This window comes from Talpa occidentalis, unplaced genomic scaffold, assembly GCF_014898055.3.
Source record: "Talpa occidentalis isolate TD23 unplaced genomic scaffold, MPIMG_talOcc4v2.1 talOcc4.23, whole genome shotgun sequence".
Taxonomy (NCBI): domain Eukaryota; kingdom Metazoa; phylum Chordata; class Mammalia; order Eulipotyphla; family Talpidae; genus Talpa; species Talpa occidentalis.
In genome coordinates, this window is record NW_023602407.1 from 56,589 (window position 1) to 65,726 (window position 9,138).

A 9,138-nucleotide genomic window follows, 5' to 3' on the forward strand; every position below is an offset into this window, starting at 1 on the left:
GGGCACCTTGGGTATGGAGTGTGGACACCTGGCCTGGAGCATGGGGATGGGGAGACACTTTGCCTTTTAGGGAGAAGTGAGTCAGCAGTCACGGCCCCTTCTCCTGACTGATCTCCTTGTGGCCACCTCAGACTCCAGGCTCCTCCTACCTCCTGTTCTCTGTGCTCCACAATATGGAGTCTAAGGCCTGGGCCACTCCTCCTGGTACAGGGGCTCCTGGTGTTTGAGATGGTGTCCAGGGCATGAGGGCTGTGAGCTGAGATGGTCTTAGACTGAGTTGTGAGGTCCCAGCACAGGGAGGGGCTCTGGAATCCCAGGGCCAGGGCCCAGGGCTGCGCCCAGCAGGAAGCACAGACTTGTGTTCCCCCTCTCTGGGCCCCTTGGGTCTCCCTGTCACCCCAGCATAAGGGCACTTTGCTCTGGAAGAGGGGAGCCCTAAATTACCCCCTTTACCTTCTTTTCCCCTTCTTCCCTATGTGTTTGAATTATACCAAATGTCTCTGCATGGAGAAGGCCTTACACTTAAGTACAGTTTTCAAGCTGATCACAGAGTGACCTCTATGTGATCATAGCCCAACTGACAACAGAGACTCTCCCAGGCCCAGCCAGAGCCCCTGGGCCTCTCCCTACACAGACCATCCCTCCCACCCAGGTGCCCACTAAGCTGACCCTTCCCTGCCCCACCCTCTGGCTCCTCTGCCTCCCCTCCTGTTGGCCTCCCTCCCCTAAAGCCCCTATTTCCTTCTCTCCTCACTCCTCCAGGAGCCTCCTCTCTTCCTAGCCATGACCCTGGGGGTCTCTCCCCTGACCCTTTTCTAGCCTATTCTAGGGATGGAAGGATTAGTGTCGATTCCCTGGAGAAGGAGCCTCCATCCCTGGAGTCAGCAGCTGGAACAAGTGACAAGGACTCTGGGGTCAAGGTCTCACCCCAGGAGACAGAGGGCACCTAGTATGTTTGTGGGGCCACCCTGGTCTTTAGATCTAGCTATTATGGCCTGCGGATCTGCTCCTTCCTGAACCAAAGTCTGTGGTGATTATTGGACAGGGACCATCATGTCAGCGTGTATTAAGAAACAGATCAGACACAGAACATGAAGCTATATGGGGTTCCCCATCATGTGCACAGCCCTGTCCTGGGAGACCCTGAGAGCCTGTGAGATCACAGGGTTCTCGCCCTCTGGCCTCAGCCCCGTGGCCACGCGGGGGCGCTGCGGCGCTGTCCTAGTCTGGCAGCCAGGGGAGAGGCTGGGTGTGTGTGCCTCAGGCTGAGAGGGTGAGCTGGGGCTGAGCATCCCTGGGGGGAGGGGGTGAGCTGCCCTGTGAGCAGCCCTGGCACCAGGCTGGGGTGGGGGCAGTGGGGGAGAGGAGAGGAGGCTGTGGAGCTGCCTGTGTCTGACGCGCCATCTTCTCTCCCCAAAACTTCCTCTCTCCAATGAGACTGCCAAGCAGATGATTTTCTCTTCCACCCCAGTTCTTATATGCATAAATAAATAAATCTTTAAAAAAAGCTATAGGTATCCCAGAAGGTGGGGAGAGAGACCAAGGCACTGAGACACTATTCAAGGAAATTAAGCATGGAGTTTGGTAATTGTGTCACCATTGCTTCATTAACTGTAAAAAAAAAATAACTTTAGTCATGTAGGATGTTAACAAAATGGAAATGGTGTGGGATAAACAAGAACTGCACTACCTTTGCAACTTTTCTGTAAATTTAACAGTATTCTTTAAATGTTATTTTTTAACGTCCCCAATACTAAATAGGTTGTAGAAGGAAAAAAATGATCTACTTTCCTGTTTTCGCAGGTTTTGTTATCCAGGGACTGGAGAGAGGGGTCCTGGGGAGAAAAGCTGGAAACCTCACACACAGGGCAGGCTCCGGAGTCTCCTCTCCTCTGAGCCCTGCTTCTCTGACTCCTCACAGAGCATCTCACCCCAGGACGCCGCCCTCCAGGACCCCCAACTCTGCCCACCTCAGCCCCCGCCCCGACCTGGCAGCTTCACCAGAATCCGGAGCAGCGCGGCAGCGCCCCCGTGTGGCCACAGGGCTGAGCACAGGAGCCCAGAGCCGCCCTTTCTCCTGCTCAGCCAGGCCCTCCCCAGGCTCCCTGGGCCCCCAGCGGCAGGACAGGGATCTGCACACAAGGGGGGCCCAGGTCCTGTGTCAGTTTCAGTGTCCTTATTTTTAGTCTCCAGTGGACATGACAACAGGCCCCTAGGTTCTGGGCAAATCACCAAATATAAAGTTCTCCTCAGTCTCTTGGGATGGAAACTTAGATCCCAGGGTCCCTGTAATTTGTTTCTGCTTCTGCTTCCAAAGACGAAAGCCCCTCCTCCTGGGAATCACCTGACATTCTCCATCCTTGGAGGAGGGGAGGGCCTAGGAGAGCCCCCAGGGCACTGGCTAGGAAGATGGGGAGGCTCCTGGAAAAGAGAGCAGAGGATGGAAATGGAGACTTTAGGGGACAGAGGTGGAAAGGGGTGAGGGGGAGCCAGAGAGGACCGGGCAGGGAAGGGCCAGCATAGGGGACACTGAGGGGGAAGGTCTGTGTGGGTGACACGGGCTCTTACTGGGGGGCTGGAGCATCTGTCTCCCCTGGGGGATGCAGCAGTGCTGGCCTGTAACTGCCCAGGGAACTGCGTACATCTGGGGCCTTGCCCGTCCTTGCAGGGCTGGTTCACCCACACACGCACATGCTGGTGACGGAGAGGACTGTAATGGGGAGTACCCAGGGGAGGATCCAGGTTCCCTGCCCCACCCAAGGAGGGTGAAGCTGAGCAGGGAGAGAAGCTTGAGAGGAGGCTGAGGAGGGAGGAAGCAGGATGGAGCCAGAAGGAGACCTGGGGGAGGCACATGGGGCAGAGACATGTGAAGAAGCTGCACTTGCTTCTTGGCCTTCGACTGGGTGACACAGACATGGGTGAGAAATCCATGTGGAGGTGACAATGGCAGCTTCTATCTTGATTTTGCTCTTTTCCTTCCAGACTTGTCAGCCTCATCCCCCCTTTTCTATGGGTCCCGCCAGGAGGTGCTTTAGACTCATGGCAGTTTTCAGGCCCTGCTCTGGGCCAACCCTGTTTGGATGAACATTTACCCACAAGGGGATGGTGACTTTGAGTGCTTGGTTTGGAAACTTTATTCTTTCCTTTTTCTTTGTTGCTCACTAATTGTAGTAAAGATCCTTTCCATTAAAGATCTTACATGTTTTGTCTTGATGCCGGGGATGGCAGAGAGATGGGGGAGACAGATTGTTAAGGGGAGTCCCCCTCCTTATTCAGAACATCGCTGCTCAGTTCCCCAATGCTGGGGTGTCAGGGAGGTGCAGGGACCTAAGATGAAGGCAGAACAAGGCCTGCGCTGCCCGGGAGGACCAGCCCTGGGGTCTGATTCTGGGACTCTAGGACCCCACTCCCTGCAGGCGGGTCAGAGTCAGCCCTGCTCATAGCTCCAGGCTGCGGGACAGCCCCTCTGTGCCATTACCCTGCAGACACCGCTCTGGAGAGTGTGTGAAAAATAAATGAACATCAAAATTAAATGGAATCTAAAAACAGTAGAAATAATTTTTTTAAAAATCACGTTTATTTTGAAGGACACTTTCAGGGGATGTGGCATTCACCTCTATCAGGACCTTGATTGTCATGTGAGTTACTCTGGCTCACCTGTTTCTTGTAGGAAACAGCCACTGATTGCTTTATCGCCTTATTTTTTTAATGGTTTGTACCAAATCACTTCATACTTTGCACCTAAAACAAAGATCTGGCGTCTTGCACATTCTCTGAGGGGGAAGCAGCAGGAGGGGCCTCCCTCAGAGGCTCCAGCTCTGGGTCCCACAAGGCTACGATGGGAATGAGATTTTGGCAGATCTGAATGGCCGTGATCCATGTGGAAGGTCCTGCCTCAGAGCTCATGGGTATGGCTCCTGGAGAAAACCCTCAGTTCCTTGTCCTGTGGGTGTCCCCTAGGCTGAGGGTCCACCATGTGCATGGAGTCACCCCAGAGAGTGACCAGGAGGGGAGCCGGGGCAGGAAGTCTCAGCCCCTGTGAACCTGACTCTGTGACATGGTGCGTCCCTTCTGCTTCATTCTCCTCACGAGGAAGAGCCAGCAAGTCAGACACACTCACGGGGGGAGCTGTCTCCCCTCCTGTGTATCACAGAACTGATGGAAAATTGAAAACCAACACAGAAGACCTTCTAGACACTAATTATTTCTATTCTGCCAGCGTGAAAAATAAGCTGCCTCCCACCCAAGGTCCCTAAATGTCTCTTCCATCACAGAAGCAACGTGACATCTGCATCTCATCATGTGACTCAGGACCAAGCAGAGGAGGCTCCTTGAGAGCATCTGTGCAGTGAAGCTGTCTGTGCTCAGCTCCTCATGAGCTGAGGCCGTTTCCTGCCTCACAAGTCCTGGATGTGGATACAGTGGAGGACAGACACAGGGCAACTTGAAGACCCATTTTTTAATATATTTTTAATGCAAATTTATTCACATATAAGTTATGACCATTAAGTCACTTGTTGAAGTCTCACCTCACATGTCCTTTGTGAAAGTACAGAGCAGGGCCACCATCCCATACTCTACCTTGAGAACATCTCCATCACCACAACAACCTTGATTCCTGGGCCTGGGCCCATGGGTACCACCCACCATCCCCTCCCCAGCCTGGGCATTCAGAGCCCACTCTCTGCCTCTGGGGACGGGCCTGGGAACTTCTCTCTAAACACACCCCAGGCGACTCTACTGACATAGACCTGTGGTTGGGCATTTGGGGTCCCCTAGCCCAATGCATGCTGTTGCCCAGGAACATACTCCACTGGGTGCTGGGGTCACAGAGAACTACGTGACCCCACCATGAGGACCTGCAGCCTGGGGTGTGTGAGGAGAGAAGGGCTGCAGTAGCTGCCTCAGAGGGGGTCAAGGGCAGAGCCAGGAAGGTTCCTCCCTCAGCAGGAAGGGGACATAGGAGCTGGATCTTGAAAGCCAGATGTGGGCACAGGAACAGAAGTGGCTCAGGAAGCTGAGGGAAGGCCTGCATGACCTCAGGAGTTACTTTTTCTGTGTGACCTCAGAGATTCCTCCCCAGCACTCTGTGAATTGGGAATTGATACTGTCCCGATGCCCCCACCCTCACATTCCACTTCAGAAAAAAGGACATGGAGACTGGGGGGTTATGGCAGTACCCAGATCTGAACCACAGCCACCTGGCTACAGAGTCCAGGTCACCTGCCTGATACCATCCTGTTGACTGACCAAGGGAACTAGAAGGCAGTGACCCAGAAGTCATCACCACCCTCTCCAGATACCACACACTTCTTGGATGGATTGTGACTAAAGACAAAAGGACAGTACAATCATCATGCATCAATAGTCATTTTATGTAAGTGGACTGAGCTGACTGATAAAAAAGGCATAGAGTGGTTGGTAGGACCAAAAAACAAAACCCAACTTTCTCCTCTCTTCAGGAGACCCATTGGAGCTACTAAGATAAAAGAATAAACATGAAAAAGTTCTTGGCTAAAAACATAAGTGATTCGGGCACCCCCAAAATCGCAGGGGTTGCCATATAAGATAAAATCAACTTTCAGCTAAAAAAAGGTAACAAGAGACAGTGATGACCATCATCTGATTAAGGAATCCTACATCAGGAAGACATAACACTCATCAATACACATGCACCAAACAAAGGAGCAGCAAAATATATAAGGCAACCATCAACACATCTGAAAACAGATATTGACAGCAACACAGTAGTAGTAAAGAAACTCAACGCCCCACTTTCATCAAGGACTCACCACCTGACAGAAAATCCACAAGGAAACTGTTGCTCTAAGCAAGGCATTATAAATATCTACAGGGCACTGCACTCCACAGTCTTCTCAAGTGCTCATGGAATATTACTAGAATAAACCACTTGTTAGGTCACAAAACAAATGTCAATAAATTCATAATGACTGAACACACTACCGAATGACTATTGGGTTAATGAGGAAAGCAACCAAGAAATTTAAAAATACCTTGAGACAAATGACAACCTATAGGGCCTCCCCAGTAGCGCAGCGGTTGAGCACTGGTTTGCAAAGCTGCCCGCAGCCTCTGCAGCGCCAGTTCGATCCCCGGCCACAGGGCGAGGGCCCCACATGGCGCGCAGACCTCTCCTGCTGCCCACACTCCCTCAGCAGTGTACTTTGGTCCTTCTGCCTGTTCTGCTCCCTGCTCTGGCTCTGGTGAATTCTCTTACCCTCCCTTGCTTCTGACTGTACCCAGTGCTTGAATAAATAAATAAATAAATTAAAAAAAAAAAAAAAAGACAACCTATCATGGGGCACAGCAAAAGCGGTACTAAGAGGGGAATATAGAGCAATACAGGCCACACCTAGAAGCAAGACAGAGCTCAAGTAAAGAATCTAACCTTACACATAAAACAGTTGGAAAGAACAAATGAAACCAAAAGAGAGTGGAAGGAAAAAATTTAAAGTAGAAATAAATGACACAGAAATCAAAGACAGACCAAAAAAATCAATGAAACCAAAAGCTGGTTTGGTTGAAAAAAAAAATAAACAAAATAAATCTTTTGCTACACCGTCAAGGAGGAAAAAAGGGGAAAATCTCTAATAAATAGAATAAGAAACAAAAGTGGAGAAGTTACAACAGACACTTTAGGAATAGAGAGGATCATAAGACAATACTAAATATCTATATGTCGATAAATTGAATAACCTCAACCTAGAAGAAACTGACAAATTCTTAGAAATATTCAAGCTTTTGAGACTGAATCAGGAAGATTCACAACAAAGCAATTACAAGCAAAGACACTGAAACACTAATCAAAAGGTTCCCAAACAACAAAGCCCAGGACCAGACATTTTCAGTGACTTCTACAAAATCATTAAAGATAAACTAATACCTGACTTCTCAACTCTTAAAAAAAAAAAAAAAACAGAGGAAGTAGGAATGTTGCCATCACATCTCACGAGGCCAACATTCCCTTGATACCAAAAGCAGAGAAGCACAGACCTGGCTCCTCTCAGGGCTGCTGAGCTTCTGTGCTGCTGGAGACCATGAGGTTTATGGGAGAAAAAAATCCTCCCTTCTCTTCCCACTCCATGGAACCCAGACCCACTCTGCTCAGAGCACCAGGCCCCTCCATTCCCAGCACCTGGGCCCGGGGTGCAAACTGCCCTCCCCTCCTCATCATCACACCCAGTGACTTCCCAGGACAGAGGCCCAGACACAGGCCCCCCATGAAGGACGGGCCAACGTCTGCCCATGGTTCTGTCCGCCTCAGTGTGAGCAGGTGTTCCTGAGAAGCATCAGGATACAAGACTTTGTCCCCAAGGAGTCGGGGTTCCCCCACAGGCCCCTGTCCTGTTCTATCTGCTTTTTCAATTCACCTGAAGGTCAGACCCTCCCCAGCCCTGACCTGCCAGGGACAAGGACAAGGTCCTGCCCCAAACACAGCATGAGCCCAGTCAGATCCCCACTAAGGGCTTCCTCCTCCTCTCTAACTCTGGGGGGGATTCCTGCCCAGGGTCATGGGCCCAGTGGGACAGAACAGCAGAGAAGGTGTTACAGGGCAGGGAGAGGGGCAGCTCAGTCCCCGCAAACCTGCCTGCTCTAAATAGGTTCTGCCATTCTCCGCATCAACACAAAACATATGAGACTTCAATGGGAAGGAACTTTAATGCAATTAGGAAACAATACAGGAAAGGCAAAGAATCTAGTTTCTAAATCAAGCACCCAAAGTTACCAGTCCCCTCGTGGGTAAAAGTCCATCCAAATGGGATTGGCCCAGAGCAAGGCCCCAAAGCCTGCCACAAGTCTAAAGCATCTTCCAGTGGGGACCCACAGAAAAGGGTCAGAAACAACCAGACAAGTTTGAAAGGAAAAAGAGCAAAATCAAAATCAAGACAAAAATCGCCATTGCCACTTCCTCACAGGTCTCTCGCCCACATCTGTTTCAACCAGTCCACGACCAAAAGGCAAGCGTGGTTTCTTCACGCGTCTCTCTGCTCTACGTGCCTCCTCTGGGTCTCCTTCTGGCTCCATCCTGCTTCCTTCCTTCCTCAGTCTCCTCTGCAGCTTCTTCTCTCCCTGCTCAGCTCCACCCTCCCTTGGGTGGGGCAGGGAATCTGGAACCTCTCCCTTTCCTGGGGACCACCCTGTTACAATGCCCCCTTTTTAATTTTTATTCCACCATATCTATGGTGGCACAGATCTCAGGGTGTAGTCTCAGGAGACAGTCTTTTTTCATGGTTACAATGTGTGTAAGAGAAGCAACAATTAGTCAGCAGCATTGTCCATGAATGTCCAGTATGACAGTTTTCCATTACTGGAAAATAGTCCATTATCCAAGCCAAAAGAAAAAAAAAATGTGGAGGCATTAGCTAAAACAAGATAGCAAGTATATCAAAATCACAGGGAAAAAAAATCTTAAAATTGGTTGAACTTATGTAAACAAAAAACAAAAAAAAGAACAAGTTCTCTCAACATTGAGCCCAAATTGTTTCAACAGCATAGCAAAAGTTTGCAAACTAAATCTACTTTTAAACCATATTACCTATTTTTGCATAAAATCACAGCACAGAATAACTAAACAGCAATTTTAGCTGACTTTGTTGGAATACTCCATATAGGATCAGAGCAAACTTGACATCCGGTCCACATACGGTTCAAGAACAAAGTTGGTCTCACCCGATATATTTGCTATCTTGTTTTGGCTAATGCTTCCAGATTTTTGTTTTTGTTTTTACTTTTTTTTTGTTTTTTGGCTTGGACTGATGAACTGTTTTTCCAGGAATGGAGGACTTTTGCTTTCCACAGTGGACAATACCTGGAGGGACTGGTTTTTCTTTCACACTGGAACCCTGAAAATTTTCATCTGAGACTGTATCCCAGCATCCATATATTTGATCTTCATCACCATGGAATGGTGGCAAAAAGTGAAAGGGGAGAATTGATAGGGAGAAAGGATGTCCTGAGCTAATTCCATACAGGCTTTGTGGACCCCAACCCCATGGACACTGGGATCTACAAATCCCATGATCACCAAAGGGAAGGTTGGGAGGACCTGAGGGTGGAGTTAAGCAACTAGGCTCTCCCTTTGGGTATTTAACTGGCCATGTGGGGTGGTGGGGGGGT